A 19,967-nucleotide genomic window follows, 5' to 3' on the forward strand; every position below is an offset into this window, starting at 1 on the left:
TCTAGAACTGAGACTACTACCAATATTTCGACTAAACGCCAGACGTATGACACGGTTGGACTCAACGGGATTACTGTCAGCGTAGTTCTGGATGAATATCAGTTGTTGAATTTCTAATAATTGATAATAATTTCTAATAATTGATTTATTTAATTAAATAAGCGGTTAATAAACGGTTCGAGATGAATACCTGACATACATTTTTTTGGGTTTTCAAGTTTTTTTTGTGATTTTCATTCTGAGCATCAAAATGAAATGCTTTTGATGTTTGAATAGAAATGTGAAATGTTTAATCCATAATTCGAAGAAAAAATAACACTTACACAAAACAAGTAAATAAATTGAAAAAAATGTATTCGATTTTCCAATGATCGATTCAACAAAGATCGATTCTTTGGTACCGATTAAATCAGTGAATCGATCCCTACGCCGTTTAGAAAATCGATCCATCAAGATCGACCTTTTTCAAAAGATCGCCCAATCCTATTGGCGTCACACCTAACATGCAGGGAGTTGTGGTTCGATTCCCGTTTTGGTCGGGGGAATTTACGTCAGAGAAATTTCAAAGAAAAAAAGAATGCATTCAAGGCGTGTTATTTGGCATATAATTCTCAACTTAGCACTAATAAAAATGACGCAAGTAATATTACGTTGAGACGGCGAAGTTCATCTAGAAACGTCTTTCTTCACTTGTTTGAAAAATTAATTAATTATTTCAGTTTAAAAACAAATTCATGAGTAACGATGTGCATTACAGTGTCAAAGAAAATGGCCGTCTAAAATTTACGAATGGGACTTCCTGAAAAATGTTGGTTCCCTCGAAAACATACACTATACAACATTCCAGCTTAATCGAACTTTATTTACTATTATCGCAAAGACGCCAAAGTTTGAGTTATCCAAAAACCGTAAAATATCCCCAGAAGGGGAGCGCATGAATTGGAGCTTTAGAAAAAAAAAAGTTGATGCCAAATGTCTTCAAACAATATAGGATACTTTTTCGCAGGAATCAACATTTTGCAGGAAATCTCTTTCGAAAATTCGATACTCGCTTCTTCCCATACATTTATTGGCACTCTAATGTGCATAATATGCAACCATGCAAAAATTAAAAATCAGCTCAACTAATAACTTTTTCGATCCCACATAAGGCTGTTCCATTTGAATCTCAATTTTCGGACTGTTCATCTTCATCAACCTGGTGTAGTTCCAAAATTGATGAAGCATTCGCACCATCGGCAGACGAAAACAAATTTTCATCATCGTAGAAACATGTGTTTGGATGCAAAACAATATTGACTATGTCATCGTCGATCAGGGCCTCAAACTCCGCATCCTCGTCGTGTATGGTATTGTCCTGGTCAATCAATTTCTGCAGAATCGAAAGTATGCGTTCTTTTACAACCGACAACAGGATATCAAATCATGATGGTACCTTATTCCATACCTCGGCTACCCAGAACATAGCATCTTTTTCTTCTTGAATGGCGTTAACGTTCCCTGTGGAACTATTGCCGTCTCAACATATGCTTTAACTAGCGTCATTTATTAATACTTAGTTGAGATTTCTTAAGCCAAATAACACGCCTTGAATGTATTCCGAGGGGCAAGCTCTTGAATACGCGTGACCACAATGCAAGTCGAAGGAAATTTCTTTTACGAAAAATTCTCCGGACAGAACGGGAATCGAACCCGAACACCCGGTTTGATAATGTGAGATGCTAACCACTCGGTCACGGGTGCACAGAACATAGCATCCCTAATGTTGATTCGCTTAACAATGTCATCGGACTCTCTTTAGCATCCAAGAAGATCACGCATAAGCTTTTGCTTGTAGTTGGACTTGACTATTTGAAAAATATTTTGGTCCATGAGCTTGTTAATTTCTGGCTACGACATTGCAAAATTCGAATAAATCAGTGCAAATCATGGTTATTTTACGTTTATCGAGAGATTTTCTTTTAAATTTTTGTATGATTCGATTATCCGGAGTGAAATAAAAATCAACATTCCGAACAATCGAGTCCGACCTGTACTTCTATTTTTTGATGAAAAAATGTTTTGATAATATTTCTCGATACACCAATTTTTGTTTCGAAGCAATTGAGAATGGCGTGCAGAGAAATGAAAAGTACCTTTTTCACCATGGATCCTTTGGTGAACCTCTTAAGGGATCAAAAAATAGTAAAAATTTCTTATTTGGTACCCTATACAATATTTTCTATAGAGCTGGTGAGTTGGATTGGGGCACTTTTTACTTCCTTACCCAGCCAGGCCCTTTGCAGGATGCAAGGAATTCGTGCAGCATACTGATTATATTTTGTGTTTTCCTGGTAGTACCGCATCTGTTGGAAGATTTTTTCTCAATAATCAATATTTGGGCCCAATATTGTCGCGATTCAATGTTTAAACTATAAACGTTCTTATAAATGCCGAACAGAACTTTGATTTGGAATATGACAAATTTTTCGATAAAATTTTCAAAAACCATAACCTCCTTCGCGAAGCCTCTTCAGCATCTAAATATTCTTTCGTTGTGGAGAGCAAAGCAGGTTCATCTAAGAATGTGTGTTTAAAAAATATTACTTTTTGATAATTTTTTTTTTTGGCTGTTGCTGTTTTCATTTCTGTTGGGATTATCCAGAATACGCTCATGAAGCTTTCGAAACCTTGTTTTAATCTTCTTAATCCGTTGGATTATTCTGACGCTGGTACCATGTTTCTTGGTCAAGTCACGAAAAAAGCAGATCGAGGCTTATGAATATAATTTACGACTTTTTGGTCCACTCCGGGATGAATATGTTGCCAAACCACTCAATTATCGTGAAACACTCCCCGGGTAAACTCTTGGGCCTATTCGCGATATAATTGTCTTTGACTGAAATGCACCAATACGACTCACACAAGAAAATTGAAGTTTATTATCAAAAAAAATCATGGAAAACATTTTTTATACATATTTTCCGCAAACATTTCTATTACATTTAGCATAATGGTTTGTATATCTGTTTCTTTTGCATGATTGTTGAAGTTGACAATTCTTCCGTGCGTCAGTAGTATGAATTTCCGTCATTAGAAATTGAAGTCTTCTCGGCTTCTTGTCTATATTTACTTCTTAGTTCTTCAGTCAATTGGAAAATAAAATCTTTTCGTGAAATATTTATTCATCATCTTATTCTACAGAATCCAAGCATTGATAGCTGCTAAATCTAGAATGTTTTAGAAAAATTGTAGAAGCCATCTGCGTGAACTTGCTTTGTCGCTATATTTTCAGGCCATTTGGTCAAGCGTATCAACGTTATTCTGCTTCTGCGCTGCTCCTGGAACAAGTTTTTGATTTTTTTCCAATTGTTATGTTTTGCACTTAGTAGTAAAACTTTTTTATTAGGCTTGCTTTCATAAATGATCAGGGTACAGTTCGCAGATCTGTACAGTTTTGTAGAAAACTGTGTCATTTCATCTTTCTTGGCTTTCGCAAGTGCCAACCAAAGAAGTTTTCTTTGCAAGTAACTTTTATGCAAGTGAAATGCTAGTAAAAAAAATATTTGTGGTAATATTTCGTCCGCAGCCTAAATATGGACCTGCAAGCTTAGTTACTACAAATTCGCTCAAGGGAATGGTTGATCCTCGGGTTTCATCCCTGCCCTAGTACGGTTTGTAACAAGCTTGACTACTTTCTATAAATTGTTCCCATATTTTTGAAATCGAGGCAAATTTGTCTGTCTTCAGTCATTCACTGCGTTCATTTTGTTATTTGAACCGAAGTATGTCTATAAATTTATCTCTAAGCAAATAAAATTGCTACAAAGTCCCACAATGGTGATTCCGTCCATTCCTCATTGTTCAAAACTTGCCAATGCTTGATAGAACCAAAACATTTCATGTTATGCGATTGAATTGTTTAACCATTCCCAGATTAAAAATTGTGGGTATGAGCGATCAGCATTCCTCCGATGTCTTCATTGATAATCTCAAAAGTCAAAATGAAGACATTGCAATAAAAGACGTAAAAGTTTTAAAAGTGTACTAAAATCCACGCTTAACATACAACAAGTTTTGTGCTGTGATTGAAATAGATGTTGACACATACAATAGTTTATGAAATGCGAAAAAAGTAAATGTCGGGTTTGATCGGTGCTCCGTAGTCCCCGCGATAAATGTGTGGCGATGCTTCAGATGCGGGGAATTTGGACACAAGAGCACGGGTTGCAAACAAAATTGTGAAACATGCTCTAGGTGTAGTCAGAAACACAAGACATCTGAGTGCAGGTCAACTGTATTGAAATGTGTTAATTGTTTGAAAATAAATAGAGAACGGAAAATGAATTTGGACGGCTTTCAGCTCAGAATGTTCAGTGTATCAAAGACTTTTTGATTTGAAAAAAAAGCAGTTTGCATTTCAATAAATAGGAACCAGGTTCCAGAAGAATTGTGAACCAATATTATATTTTGTATTTGAATATTGCGGGACTGTCAACAAACTACGTGGTTTTACGTCAGATTGTTGAAGAAAAGCTTCCACTTTTGGTCCTCTTGTCGGAAACACACATCGTTGAAATAGAATCGTTTGATCAGTATAGTATTTCGGGATATAATGCTGCTTGTCTATCACTTTCTAGACATACTGGCGGTGTTTGTCAGTTATGCCAGAGAATCAGTTCAATTCAATATTCGCCTCAACGAAGTTATTGATGGAAACTGGTTTTTGGGCATTACAGTTGAACGTGGCATGAAGATGGGTAACTATGGTGTTTTGTATCATTCTCCAAGCTCCGGTGACCAACGTTTTGTTGAAATTTTAGAAAATTGGCTATAAATGTTCCTAGATTTCAGCATATTAAATAATATTGGCTGGTGATTTCAATATCAATTGGTGAGACAACCATAATTCAAACCATTTGAAGCGACTTCTTCAATTTAAAACAAACAGTAAATGATTTTACGCGTATTTCCAGGCACAGTAAAGCTTTAATTGATCATGTTTATTCCAATTTTGAAACAGTTTGTTTTGTCACTGATACAAATTTGAAAATAACCGATCATGAGACCTTAGTTATAAATGTAGTAGATAATTTCGTTAATAACGATGATTTTGTGAAATTAAAGTGCTGGAGGAAATATTCGAACCATGGCGTCTCGAATCTTGTGCTGAGAAGCCTGGATTTTCCATTCGGGACGAGTAATTTAGATGAATCAGCAGCTGTTCTAATTGATGTCTTCAATACGTGTACCAATCATAACTTTTAATGGCACACTTGAACAGTCTGAACAGATAATAGCTTCTAAGTTCATCGATTATTTTGTCAATAGTGTTTCATTGATCAATCAATCTATTGAATTGGTCGATTAACCTGATGAAATAAAACAGCCGGTTAATAGTAATTGAAGTTTTGAAAGTTTTCACCCACTTACATTAAATGAACTAAGAACTATTTGCTTTTCTATAGGAAAAATGGCTGAAGTGGATAGTGGTAATGCTAGAGTTATTCAAGATTGCTTTCATGTTATTGACTACATCTTGTTGGACCTTGTTAATAAATCTTTACTAACTGGGCATGTACCTCAGGTGTGGAAGGAATCCCTGATAGTCCCTATTCAAAAGGTTGCTGGAACGATTAAAGCCGAAGAGTTTCGTCCCATCAACATGTTGCACACATTAGAGAAAATATTGGAATTAGTTGTTAAAGGCCAGCTTTTGGAATATTTAAATCATAACACTTTGCTCATACCAGAACAATCGGGATATCGGGAAGGTCATTCCTGTGAAACAGTATTGAACTTGGTGTTAGCAAAATGTAAAGATTAATTTAGAATGTAAAGAGACCATCATTGCTGTTTTCTTGGATCTAAAACGCACTTTCGAGACAATTTCTAGGCCCTTGTTGTTGAACACGATTAAGCGCTTTGGAATTACGAGTACTGCATATAAATGGTTTGAAAGCTATTTGTATGACAGAACTCAACGTACTATTTTTAACTATTTCATTTCCATTCCCATTCCCATAATCTTGGAGTACCTCAGTGAAGTGAATTGGGGCCCATTTTATTTATTATGTACATTAATGACATGCGACAAGTTTTACGATTTTGTGATATCATTCTTTTTGCAGATGATACTGTATTATTCATTGCAGCCAATGATTTAAATCAGGTCGCACCACATTTAAATGGAGATTTGCATTCTTTAAGTAGATGGTTGAAGTATAAGCAATTAAAATTGAACATAAGTAAAACGAAATATATGGTAATCTCGCGAAATCGTTCAAATGAAAACGTCTCTATTGTAATTGATGATGAGACTATTGATCGCGTTCGGGAAATTAAATATCTTGGCGTGATTATTGACAGCAAACTCAAGTTCAACACTCACATTGACAATGTCATCAAGAAAATTGCCAAAAAGTATGGAATCTTATGCCGATTGAAAAACGATTTCACTATTTGCAGCAAAATACAGCTATATACAGCAAAATGAAATAATGCGGTTGATACTAAAATGTAACAGATTCACTTCCTCATCTTTAATGTTGGACGCTCTGTAATGATTATCCGCGAGGCAAAGGATTGTTTATTTAACTATGGTGTTCATTTTCAAAGTAGTTAATGGTTTGCTGTCTCGATATTTGTGTGATCGAGTTGAAAGAGGAAGTGACTTCCACAGTTATAACACAAGAAACGCGAATGAATTGAGAACACCCAATTTCTTGACATGTGCTTCACAAAATTCGTTGTATTTCAAAGGTATAAATGTGTTCAACTCGATGTCAAGACATATTAAACGTGCAACAACACTTACAGAATTTAAGAGGCACTGTATTTCACACGTGAAAGCTGTGTTTCATTAACAGCAGACCGATATATTTTTAAATTTTTTGACAAAGATTGTTCCCGACGAAGTTTTATACGAACGGATGATTTAATGTGGCATTTTTTTTGCAGTTTGTTTTTCATAATTTCAATTAACCTTGTGAGTGAGCTAAATATGCCCCTCGATAAGAGTAGTTCATTTGGAGAGGTTAACACCACCTTAATGCGAGCTTTCATTATCGGTACTGGCAACACGTCTTAGTGGCGAGAAGATCTGACATGTTGTTGCATAGGTCTCTTTCGACCACGGACCGACCTTGAGGTAAGATGTGCAAACGTGCACTCGAACAAGTGCTCTGTTGCGCCGGATGATTCTCGTCTGGAATTTGGGCCTCACATTTTGGCGATCCTGCCAGGAGTTCAATTCTGGACAATTGGACAGTTAGTAACCTGGACTTTTTAAAAACTATGACGAGAATTACTCGGCATGAAAAAAACAAAAAAGTGACAGTGATTATTTAGTGGAAAAGTACGGGCAAATCCCAATTTCAAAAAACTGAAGAGAAATATAATTAGTTTTTCTTTGTTTGTAACACGAAAACTACAACGATAGACGAGATGAACTGTTTTCACCGTCGTAGGTAGACCGCGGAGGTCAAGAAAAATTTCAACGAGTTAATAAGACGAGGCGGACTGTTTCCACCTTCGTCGATAGACCGCGGAGGTCGAAAAAATTACGAATTGATAAGACGGTGTGGACTGCTTCCACCATCGTTTATAGACCGCAGAGGTCGAGAAGAAATTAAAACTCGTTGATAAGACGAGGTGGACTGTTTCCACCGGCGTTAGTAGACTGCGGAAGTCGGATATAAAATTAAAACGTGATGATAAGACGAGGCGGACTGTTTCCACCTTCGTCGGTAGACCGCGGAGGTCGAAAAAATTACGAGTTGATAGACGAGGTGGACTGTTTCCACCGTCGTTGATAGACTGCGGAGGTCGTGAAGAAATTAAAACGCGTTGAAAAGACAAGGTGGACTGTATTCACCGTCGTCAGCAGACCGTGAAGTTCGCTAAAAAAGTTCCTGGATAGTAAGAATGATTCCAAAGTATAACGAGTTGAAAAGACGACTGTTTCCAGTCTGTCGGTAAACAGCGGAGCGAATTCGATGAGAAATTACTAGGAAGTATTCAAGAAAGCGAATGAAATGGTTTTAACATTGCGATGTTTTGTAAATTACAGATTACGACTGGGGGTAGAACCTAGAAAGAATCTCTTGACACGAAAAAAAATGGAAACAAGAAATACAGGAAAGTACGTACGAACTACTGCTAGTTCGGATAGCGAGAAAGAAGAGTCGGGTAACCTATACAAATCCATGTGTTTGGATGACCAGAGCCAGAATCTGAACGGAAGTAAAAGCAGCGACCCAAAAAACGCTCTCCACTAGCAACAGTAATCGGATGTCGATCTGTAGTAGAACAGCATTGGGAAAAAAGACGTGTGAATGCTTGGCACATAGAATCAAATATATTGGCTGGCTTCTATGAAACGGGGAATCGGCGAGCGCGATTTCTTTGGAAAAGCGATCGAGAGCACGACGAAAGCTTGGATTCGATTGTGTAGGACTCCTCGTCGGATACTTAAGTCAGCAAGGCCTAGATGCTAACAAAAAGGTTGTGCACGTACGAACGACCGCGACTGGTAAGCACAACGTGTCTCAACGTTAACGAGAATTAACGTAGTGCTCTTTATGGTTCGAGTGACCGTGGCGACGGTATTCGAGCCACTGTGAGATGGGATCACATTAGACCTTTCCCGAGTGAATTTCCCGCCAACAAAATTTAGGAAGAATGGAACCGCTTCATTCAAACGGTGAAAGCAGCTAAATTGCGGCCAAGCCTGACAAAACCCGACTGTTATTCAGTCTTCGTGAACAATGTCCAGCGATATCTGCAGTCTATGACGGACGCAGCACAGAACAAGAAGCGTTCGCAGGAATAAATCGAGTCGACCAGCATCCAACCAAACAATACTCGTTATCGTTCGTAGTCGTTGCCACCGTTGTAATCATCCCTTACACAGAAGCGGTACTACAAGTCCAGCGTTGGACAAGACTTGCCATGGATACGGCGAACGCGGCCACTTCATTGCACTGTACTGATAGCGACGAGTAATCAATGCACAGAGTGATGTCAAGAGAGAGTGAAGATAAAAAGGTATAAACAAGTGGAGCTTGTTAATTGTTTTGAATAGATAACTAGTTTCGTTTCGAACTGAACGAACAATCTGTTTTATTTACGTTCTAACGTTTCTGCAAGTTATTGCCGCTTAGCGATATGTTGGTTGATTGTAACATGGGACCTATGATAAACTCTGAAGTCATCCCTCATCGAAGGGATGGGTGCTCCTAAAACGCGAATTTCGCATAGGACGAGCTGACCTTTTTCCCGTTCATCCGTCTATCAAATTGGTTACACGCTCACGGCTAAAAACCGCCGATAACCATTACAGCTGCCTTCATAGCTGAAATTATTGTCCATGTAACTTTCATCTTGAATCGAGCTAGGAAAAAGTAGAAGAGAGCCCTCACTCGAGCAGATAGCTGGGAACTTCGTCTCAGTCCGTTCTTTATGACAGAATATGTCCACGGAAGAAACAACATCGCGGACACACGGTCACGGTGATACAGCGGAATTGATAGTCCGTTTGATAAAGATTCTAGTTTTTGGGAGAAAGCACCCTGGTCGAGACAAACGCGGTTAAATTTCTGACTAATGCAGAGATAACGGAAGCTACTGCTATAGATGAGACGCTACGATCAGTGATGAAATATCTCGAAACTGGGTAATGCACCGGCATGTATCGCAAACTAAAAAAGAGAAAAGTGATCAAATGAACTAGGCAGCACAGCAACGTTCCAATCGCCAAAGAAAGGTATCAGAGTATATGAATGATTACGTCCTTGCAGTGAAATCCTATGATCTGGAAATGTAAATAAACATAAACAACTTGATTGTTTTTCTATAAAAAGTGATAAGAATAAACCAGCCATCATCGAAAAAAAACACATCCAGTTCTCTTTTTCTCGTTTGTTTTGATTCTATGATTTGACAGATACGCTGACTAGCTGTATGAACGAGTACGGGATCAATAGCATCATAAGTAGGTTAGCACTTAATATCAATGACAATTCAAGCGACCTGTGTTAGGTGCTGCACTGATAAAAAAATGCCTTAGGATTTGCATGAGCTTTTCATAATTTGAAAAATGATGGATTGGGTTTTTTTTCTAACTTAACTTAAGCAAACGTTTTTATGGAGGAGAAGGAAGATGTGAGTGAGCTCAATATGCCCCTCGATAAGAGTAGTTCATTTGGAGAGGTTAACACCACCTTAATGCGAGCTTTCATTATCGGTACTGGCAACACGTCTTAGTGGCGAGAAGATCTGACATGTTGTTGCATAGGTCTCTTTCGACCACGGACCGACCTTGAGGTAAGATGTGCAAACGTGCACTCGAACAAGTGCTCTGTTGCGCCGGATGATTCTCGTCTGGAATTTGGGCCTCACAAATCTGACGCAGTTTTTTTTTTGAACGGATTATATTATGTAAATTAGTGAATTTTTTAAATTATCTTTTTTTTTAATTTGTATTTATGTCCTCTCTATTATGTCCGTCAAGATCCTGGTGATGATGGACTATTTTTATTTTTATTTTGTTATTTTTATATTATATTAGTTAAAAAAATAAGAGTAGTTTACATAAGTTTGAGCGCCGCGCGCGTAGCACAGATATAAAGGATATTAAATTGAAAATTTTCTAAGTTCCGGTCTAGAAATTTTTCGTTAAGGAAGTTTTCTCGATTTCTCTGGATGAGGATATTCATAGTCAGTCCAATACAAGGCTAGCGGTTGGGCTTGTGCTCTGGTGGATCACTTGGCTGCAAGGGCCTCGTCGGGACCGTATCGGCTCTGTGGCGGACATGACTGTGTATTGGCTTGTTAATTGACATTGCAATTTTTTGAACTTATATCTGTAAATAAAATCGGTTCGCTGTTTTTTTTTGTTTGCCTAACTGATTTCAATGCTGAAAAAAATAACTAAATTATCTGTTAGATAACTCTTCTTGCTCAAATCTCTGTAAGGGAAGGAGGCGGGACCATCATCATCATCATCATCATCATTCTATGAGTCAAATTGGCTCACAACCGTGAAAATAGGTATACCACATTCGATAATGCGAAGTGAAGGGGTCTCTGGGGACTGTGGGGAAGAGGAATTAACGTTTACATATTTTTTATTATTTAACTAAGAACCAACGTATGTTTTTGAATAGTAATATTAAAATTTAACATATAAATAATGTTAAAATTTTCAATGAGTCGAAGTCTTGGCAGGAGTAACCCCGCTTACTCTTCGGTTCACAGAATTATCCTACAAATTTCGCATCCGTTGCAAGATCATGAGTTTTATGTCTTTATACCATGAGTACCTTACCCACGATGTGCACCCTTCACCAGGCATCTCCGACCAAGTTTGCTTCCCATACTTTTGCAATTCTTATGTCATTTTTGATCTGTCCATGCGACAAAAAATCCATGGAATCCCAGATCACCTACGCTCCGATTCTATTCCGCCGATATTTTCGGCAGAATATGGGAAAGTTAGATCTGATAAAATGTTCTTTACTGACGGTTCATACATAAACGGGTCCACTGGCTTCGGCATCTTCAATGAAAATTCCAGTGTATCTTTCAAACTCAAAGATCCTTGTTCCGTGTATGTCGCTGAACTGGGTGCGCACTAGGGATCATTGAAACATTGCCCATCGACCATTATTTTATTTTTTCAGTCAGTCTCAGCTCAATAGAGGCAATCCGCTCAATGAAAGTTGATAAACGCTCATCTTTTTTCCTAACAAGAATAAGACATCTATTGAGTGTTTTGGTCGAAAAATTATTCAAGATTACCTTAGCATGGATTCCCTCTCATTGCTCGATTCCAGGGAATGAGAAAGCGGACTCGCTAGCTAAAGCAGGCGCTTCAGAAGGCACACTTTTTGAAAGGCAAATTGCTTACAATGAATTTTTCCACATTCCTCGTCAGCACACGCTCGTAAGTTGGCAGCGCATGTGGAGTGAAGATGAGTTCGGTCGTTGGTTACACACGATTATCCCTAAGGTCTCGACGAGTGCATGGTTCAAGGGATTGAATGTAGGTCGTGATTTCATTCGCGTGATATCTCGGCTTATGTCCAATCACTACAACCTAAACGTGCATCTTTATCACATTGGGCTCGCCGCAAGCAATCTATGTGATTGTGGCGATGGGTACCACGACATGGAACATGTTGTCTGGTCGTGTATCCGGTTCCATGCTGCCCGCTCTCAGCTCTCCAGAGCATTGAGGGCACAAGGCAGACAATCGGATATCCCCGTCCGGGATATCTTAGGTAGCCGTGATCCTGATCTTCTGCTCCATTTATACCTGTTCCTCAGAAACGCCGATGTCAACGTTCAATGATGTTTCCTTCGTTGTGTCCCTGTTTCATATCCCTCCTATCCGATCTATAAACTTTTACTTAGTCGCGGCAATACATACACACACTCTTTACAGATACACGGGCCGAAGGTTGTGCAGTCCACTGATCATTCAACAAGAGCCAAAGGTTGTACCGCTCATGACAACTCTGCACGAGCTGATAATTGCGCCGGCTAGTGATCATTCTATCCTGGATTCCTCGAGTCGAGAAAGACGCACCACGCTAGATATGGGGTGCAGACTAGGGGGGCGTTGCTGATTAACGGTCAGCTGCATCCCAATAGGAAGTATCCCGTGTCGGGCACACGTACAGAGCACTGAAGACTGCAACATTCCAATTATGAGCCTCGAGCCAACCGCGAGTAATCGGTTACATATTACTAACTTAGTTGTAAGCAAACATTGTCACAATATTGAACTCCCGGCCCTGTTAGGCCTTAATAAAAATATATTTTTTGGATAAAAAAAATTAGTCAAATTGGCTCGGTCTGTAAATCTAATGTTAATAGATGGAAAAGATGTTGACATCAATTGGTGGGTAATATTTCTATGCATTTATCATAATCAGTAAAATGTTATTTTTCCTGAGATAAGCAATTGAATAACTGCCCCCCAATACAACCATCAAAACCAAGGTGCCTAGGGAAATTGGCATTGTATATAGAGGAGATGTGTCTAAAACGCGCCTGCCGGGCAATTTGACCCGCCTGATTTACACGTAAACCAGGAAGAACAAAAATGCAATGGATATAGGCAATCGTGCTAGTCAATGATATCAACCTACCACGAAAGTTTTACATTTGTAACATGCTTTAAAAAAATAAGAAACATTTTTTTTTTTGGAAGCGATTTTCGATGTAATTTTCAACATCATTTCTTTAAGGTTTTTGTTGCTTGAAACCGATTCAGAGGCGATAACTGTGGGTCATATTTATTTAGTCGAGTTCCCAGTGAATATCTTAGATGAAGAAAATGGTAAGAAAGGATTCATTTCCTTCTCAATTTGATATTTTCCGCATCAGCTCACCATCGGGCAGTGTAGCATACCCTCGATCGGGGCAATTTGCTTGCTTTCGGCCGGATAACATTCTCACGAGAGAAATAGCTTGTATGTGAGGGATGCCAGATGATTTTTTCAAATATCTCTGCATGGCACGAATAAATATCTTCAAATGTAATCATAATGAACAAAAATGAGCAAACCATCACGATATTTCTAAATCATGTTCGATAAATCACACAAACAATTCTCGCATAACTTTTGAAAAGGTCCTATGTAACAAATGTAAACAAATCGAGTTAATGGATGCACGCTATTAGTTTTCAATCATTGAATGCATTACAAAAACTAACGCCTCGTTCACGTATCTATCTTCTTCATCTTTTTGTCGCCGATACACAAAATATCCAATGTACAGATTCGAATTTTAAGCACCCGGCTGTTACTTCGGACGCCACTTTCCTCCGACTGCCGAAACGTCCGAAGTAACAAAGCAATCAATACAACTCGCAGTCGTACTTCGGTCGTTTTGGAATTTGTTTCTTACAGGTGTTGTTATCGATTTCAGTGCAATTCAACGAGTGATAACAATAATAATCAGTCTTTAGAACGAAATGCTGATATTTGGATTGTTGTTTATTAGTTAGTTTAAAATTTTTATAGTGCAACGTAATATGTCCTATGTGCAAACGCGGGCAGTCAATACGTCCAATGTAACATTTTTCGCTCCGAGGGTTCAACCTTAATCTCAAATCACGGAACAATAGTTACGATTGGTTTTACGGCGTTATTCTTGACAGCTGGTGGTGAAAACAGTGATAAAGATTGATAGCTTTTAAGACAATTCTCGAAATAATGTTCGGGTCTTCAACTACGTTTTTCTCGAGTTGGCGAAAATGTTACATTGGACCTTTTCAAAAGTTACGCGAGAATTGTTTTCACATACTTTGAAATGACCTCAGTATGTTTCCACAAAATTAAATGTCTTCAAAACGAAAACATGTCTTCACATCTGGCATCTATACTATGTGCTCAGAGAATGCAGGAAAACAAGACCGCGGACTGGAGAATTAATGCACGAATACTGGGAGAACACGCTCACCGGAGAAACGGTTTCTTCTCGTCGCTGGTGGGCATGAAGAGAATAGATTGATGGAATCTCTCATTCATAGTCTCTGAGAGAAACAACTCATGGGCATATTTGACTTCTGCTGTGCCATTTAACACCGTATGATTGGAAAATTAGAATTTGGGCGTCTTACAAAATAAAATTTGTAGCATTTTTGTTACTCAGTATCTACAATACAGAACGATTACAGATGACTGAGGGTTAACTAATCTACGTACTGACGTAGGTGTTACCTTAAATTTTAAGAGCACGGTCAAGATAAATCCATTCTCGCTTAGGGGGTGCGTATTACACACATCTGCTATACATGCAAATTGGGGGAACTTTTGTTCCCACCGACATGTGTTCCCTTAATCAATGCAAACAAATGATTACTGTTCTGAATCATATTTTGGACACTTTGTTCTAATATCTTGAAATGCTTAATGCACTGATGATATAATATCACATTTTTTTTCTCTATTATAGTGACTTTCAACACATTTTGGCTGGTTCGTCATTTCCATTTTCGGAAGAATGTCGGGAGCGAGAATTTCTCCCGTGTATCATCAGTTCTCATCATCGTTTACTGTGATTGCTTGGTAAGTGTTTCGCAGTTGACTATAAAATACCGTTCTGAATCATATTTCGGACAACATCACATTTAGGACACTTTGATCTAATATCTGGAAATGCTTAATGTACTGATAATATAACTATAAAATTAATATCACAATTGCTTCTTTAGAGTAATTGGTTTCACTATCACTTCATTTGATAATTACATTTGAATTATTACATAGTGGGAAAAAATCCATCCAAAATCCATCATCCACTCATTATCGTTTGACGTTTGCTTAGCGTGAGCACGTAGAATTTACCCCTTCATCAATATTTAAATTTCTCTCGTGTTTCATCAGTTCTCATCATCGTTATCAGGTTACTGTGATTGCTTGATGAGTGTTTCGCAGGTGATATAATCAATATATGATATAATATAATCAAGTGTAATGTAATTTTCGTTCAAATTTGATTTAGTGTCCGAAGTTTGATTTTTATTCGCTTGATTCGAAAAGCATTTTATTCGATGATTTTTTCATGTTTTCAATCAAATAGGTACCAAAGTAGAAAGCTTAAAAGCTAATTGAACTAATTTATTAAATATATCAACCAAATATTACCTGTGCATAATGTTGTGATATGTTTTCTGCATCATATGCGTCCGAAATATGATTCAGAACGGTATAATGAATATAATATAATAAAGTGTCTGAAATTCGAATTCAATCTGTCCGAAATTTGATTTTTTTTATAAATAGTGTTCGAAGTTTGAATCTTATTCGCTTCATTTGAAAAGCATTTTATTCGATGATTTTTTTTATGTTTTCAATCAAATAGGTACCAAAGTAGAAAGCTTAAAAGCATATTGAACTAATTTATTAAAAATATCAACCAAATAATACCTGTGCATATAGTTTAGATCTGTTTTCTGCATCATATGCCTCAAGCGTCCAAAATATGATTCAGAACGGTACTTAGCCAACGGTAGTCCCACGTCAACCTTGCGTATATATCAGAGATATAACCCACCTATTTTTTAGATTCCAATTAGATTCGCGCAGTCTTGAAAACAATTTTACAAACGCAAACAAGAGACCTGCTGTTATGTAAACAAAAAATACTACAAATCTGTGAATCTAGAAATCATTAACGGGTGTTAAATAAAAAATGAGAATTTTTTCAATACCTTTCAGTAACTCAAATAAAGAGCGTAAAATTTTCTTTCTCCAAGAAAATTGCTCTTTGGGCTGCCTAGAAACAGTAGGCGTGTTTGGTTTTGCTAGTTTGAATTTAGTCAAAGCAAAGATGGCGTCGAAACATCACGTGCTCCGCGAACGCATTGTACGGTTCTACAAAACGCATTTCCAGCAAGAAAAAAGTTCACGGTGGCACATTTTAAGGAAGAAAATGTACCTGTCAGTACGGTATATCGTATCCTGGGATCCATGAACGTAGAGCGGAAGGTCGGAAGTGGTCGTCCGGTGACGATAATGAAGAAGCAGAGGAAGACATCGTTAAAGAAGCTGTTTGACAACAAGGACGCAACCAGCCTGCGTGACGCCGGTCGAAAATATGGCTGCTCCCACGTATTGATCTATCGGACCCTCAAGATGGCAGGAATCGTCCGCAGGAAGAAGAAGAGGTCGCCGGAGTACACGGAGGAGCAGATTGAGATGGTTAAATCACAGTGTTGGTGGATGACCAAAAAATACCGCGGGACGTCTTTCGTTCTGGACGACGAAAGCTATTTTCCGTTGTCCAAAACGCATATTCCAGGAAATGATAATTACTACTCCAGCGACAAGTCATCCATACCGCCTGAAGTGAAATACAAGTTCAAGTACAAGTTTGAAAAAAAGGTTATGTTGTACATCGCCATTTCCGACCGGGGCATTTCAAAGCCTTGGTTTAAGCCGAGCGGTCTGGCAATCAACCAACAAATCTATCGAGAAGAGTGCCTCGATAAAATACTGCTGTCGTTCCTGAACGAGCATCACGCGGATGGGAAGTACGTCTTCTGGCCGGGAAAGGCGTCTTCCCATTACGCCAAGAAGACGCTGGCATATCTTGAGGAGAAAAAGATACCGTTCGTGCCGAAAGATCGTAACCCAACAAACTTGCCCCAGTGCCGCCCAATAGAGGATTTCTTTGGCTCACTCAGTGCCCTAGTGTATAAAAACAATTAGAGGGCCAAGGACACGAAGCAACTGACTACAAGAATCCGGAATTGTATCCGGAAAATGGACGTAAGTGCCGTATAACGTTCTTGTGAGAGCATCGCGACAAAGTTGCGTCGAACAGCAGACCACGGCCCTTACTCAAACATTCACTGACATTTTTTTTGAAGAAAATACATTATGTTTTTAATAAAAAATACTGAAATCGATGAAAAAAAATAAACACCCGTTATATGAGGAGCTTTCTTCTCTCATAAGGTTTATCTCCACCGTATGATCGGCCATCAAATTGTACGGTTGGTGTTATCCCCTTTTCGTACGATAACTCTTGAGCGCATAAAATTGAACGCGAATAAAATATGCTATCCATTGGCATTTGTTCTAACAGATGCATACAGCATACTTGCGATTTTCGTTCGTTTCGACCGGCCTTTCCAACGCGAGGGTATGTTAATGAAGATACGCGCGATTGTCACGGAGTTACAAACGGTCGTAATTTGATGGAGGAATGTGAGGACTGTCTGCTCACTTGTAGGTTGCATTTTGTTTCCTCCTTCGCAGTGTTTGCTGCTTTTCTACTGAACGAATGGTCAAGTCCCATTTGGGGTATTCGGATTGGTGACTTTCCGATACAATCGCAACTAGTTAACTTCAAGCTGTGATTGGATAATAGTTTGTTTTGAAACGATTCGGAAGGCGGAGATCATAAATGCTGATTTTATGATAGCTTTACCTCGTCTAGCGACAGTTCATCAATGGCGTTTCCGGGACGCCTCATCAGTATGTGTTGTACTGAGAAATAAGTATTCGATACTGGGACGATAATTATTGCATGCAGTTATGAGATATTGGGAATATTGGCAGTCTATGGAAATTGGTTCAAGTATCAATCATGTTTTGGCCCAATTTAAATCACCACCATGGATAGTGATAATAAATTTTCGATCAACTGGTACAGCTGCAAAACAGTCACTATAAAGGTTACCAGGGTCCCTGTAAAATACCTGCGTTCTCCGTCTGGCGCTGCGGGGTCTCTCATTGAGAAACATTTCTCTTGCGCACACAACAAAGCGCCGAGCGTCAAAGCGTGGAAACCTCAGTCAGTTTGACAGCCGATGTTTTGTGGGCCATTTCGTCAGTTTATTTATTTTTTGTTTTTGTTTCGATCGAATATTGATTGATCAGAGATTAGAGCTTCTGATACAGGTTCCGGCACAAAATACCTCGCGGATAAGCACACACACACGTAACATCTCACGGTCGCCGAAAATCCAAAGCCCAGAGATTTGCATAAACCTATCAAACCACTCTGGCGAAGATGGATTGGCTGGATCGTTGCTGTGGCCGGACGATTGACTGATTATCGCGGCGGCAAACCAGCAGCAGTTTGTACCTATTAGCTACACAAATGAGAAAAGTTGTACTTGACAACCAACCATAAAGCATTTGGATTAAATTTTTATCTTTACATCTGTTGGCAAGCCCATCGGATACGTCTCTATAAAAACTGGAATTCCCATCGGAGTCTTCCCATACTCTAGTTAGGCTCCGAAATCAGATTCAATAGATCGCTATCGCAAATATAATAAAACACACTTAATGGCGACATCAATCGTTTTGTCCACCACGGTGGAACACTTTTTGCGGGGCGAGGAAAAGACTGCTGTCGATCCCGGAATTCGGATTCGTTTTGGACGGTTACAAATCGAGAGGCATCATGGGAAACACCACCCGAAAACCAATTGGAAAGCAGTGATCTTATTTTCGGGGACTGTAGAAAAGTCATATGCAAATTTTTGAGTACTCATTTCTGTCGCTGCTTTCAACATTCATTTTATAGTCTCACGGTAAACGAGAAAATTAACAACTGTCACAAAAGGGCGCTATTGATCATAACATCGAATTTGTCGAAATGCTTTTCCAATAAACTTTCTACTTACGCGATCAAATGAACACAAAATTTGGTGAATAATATCTATTGTACAATATTTATTGACATAATGTTGTGTTTCTAGAAAAGAGTGGTTTATAGTGTAGTTTGAATATTTATAGAATAAGCTGAGATCAATCGTTTAGTTGGTTTTTGTCAAATGAATAAGATTTTGAAGAAAAACAGTGATCTTATATTTTTTCCCACGTACGTATAACTCATCATCACAGGAGAACGGGTTGAGTCAGGTTTGAGTCGTTTATATGTCGTTGAGTTTCTTTTAACCCAAATTAGAATGGTACAATACTTTGGAGGATATTTGAGATGAACAGAAAAATTCAAAAAAAAATGACTATGCATATAAAAAACAAGGCTCTTCCTCATACGCATGACTCTTCATCGAAAGAGAACGGCTGATCAGATTTGAGTCGTCTATATATCGTTGTGATTGTCCCCATTAAAAAAAATAGAATACTTTGGAGAATATCAAAAATAAAGAGAAAAGTTCTAAAAAATCTAGAAAAAATCATCAATCACATCAATTTTCCAGATCTGAACGATAACATTCAAACTTTTCTCAAATATATTCGTAATTTTTACTTAACGAATCAAAATATTTACTAGAAATATTTAATATGGCAGAACAACATTTGCCGGGTCAGCTAGTCTTCTATGTATATACAGCCATTCCCTGCCAAACCGATAGAGTAGTTCTCAGATTTTCGTCAAAAGTGGTAGTTCTTTATCGCAAATTATGATACCCGTGTTTTTTTTATTGTTTTATTAGGGCGACCATTTCCATTTTAGGGTGGTTAAAAAAAACATTTTTTCAAATTTTT

The sequence above is a fragment of the Toxorhynchites rutilus genome, chromosome 3 (genome assembly GCF_029784135.1).
Source record: "Toxorhynchites rutilus septentrionalis strain SRP chromosome 3, ASM2978413v1, whole genome shotgun sequence".
Lineage (NCBI taxonomy): Eukaryota > Metazoa > Arthropoda > Insecta > Diptera > Culicidae > Toxorhynchites > Toxorhynchites rutilus.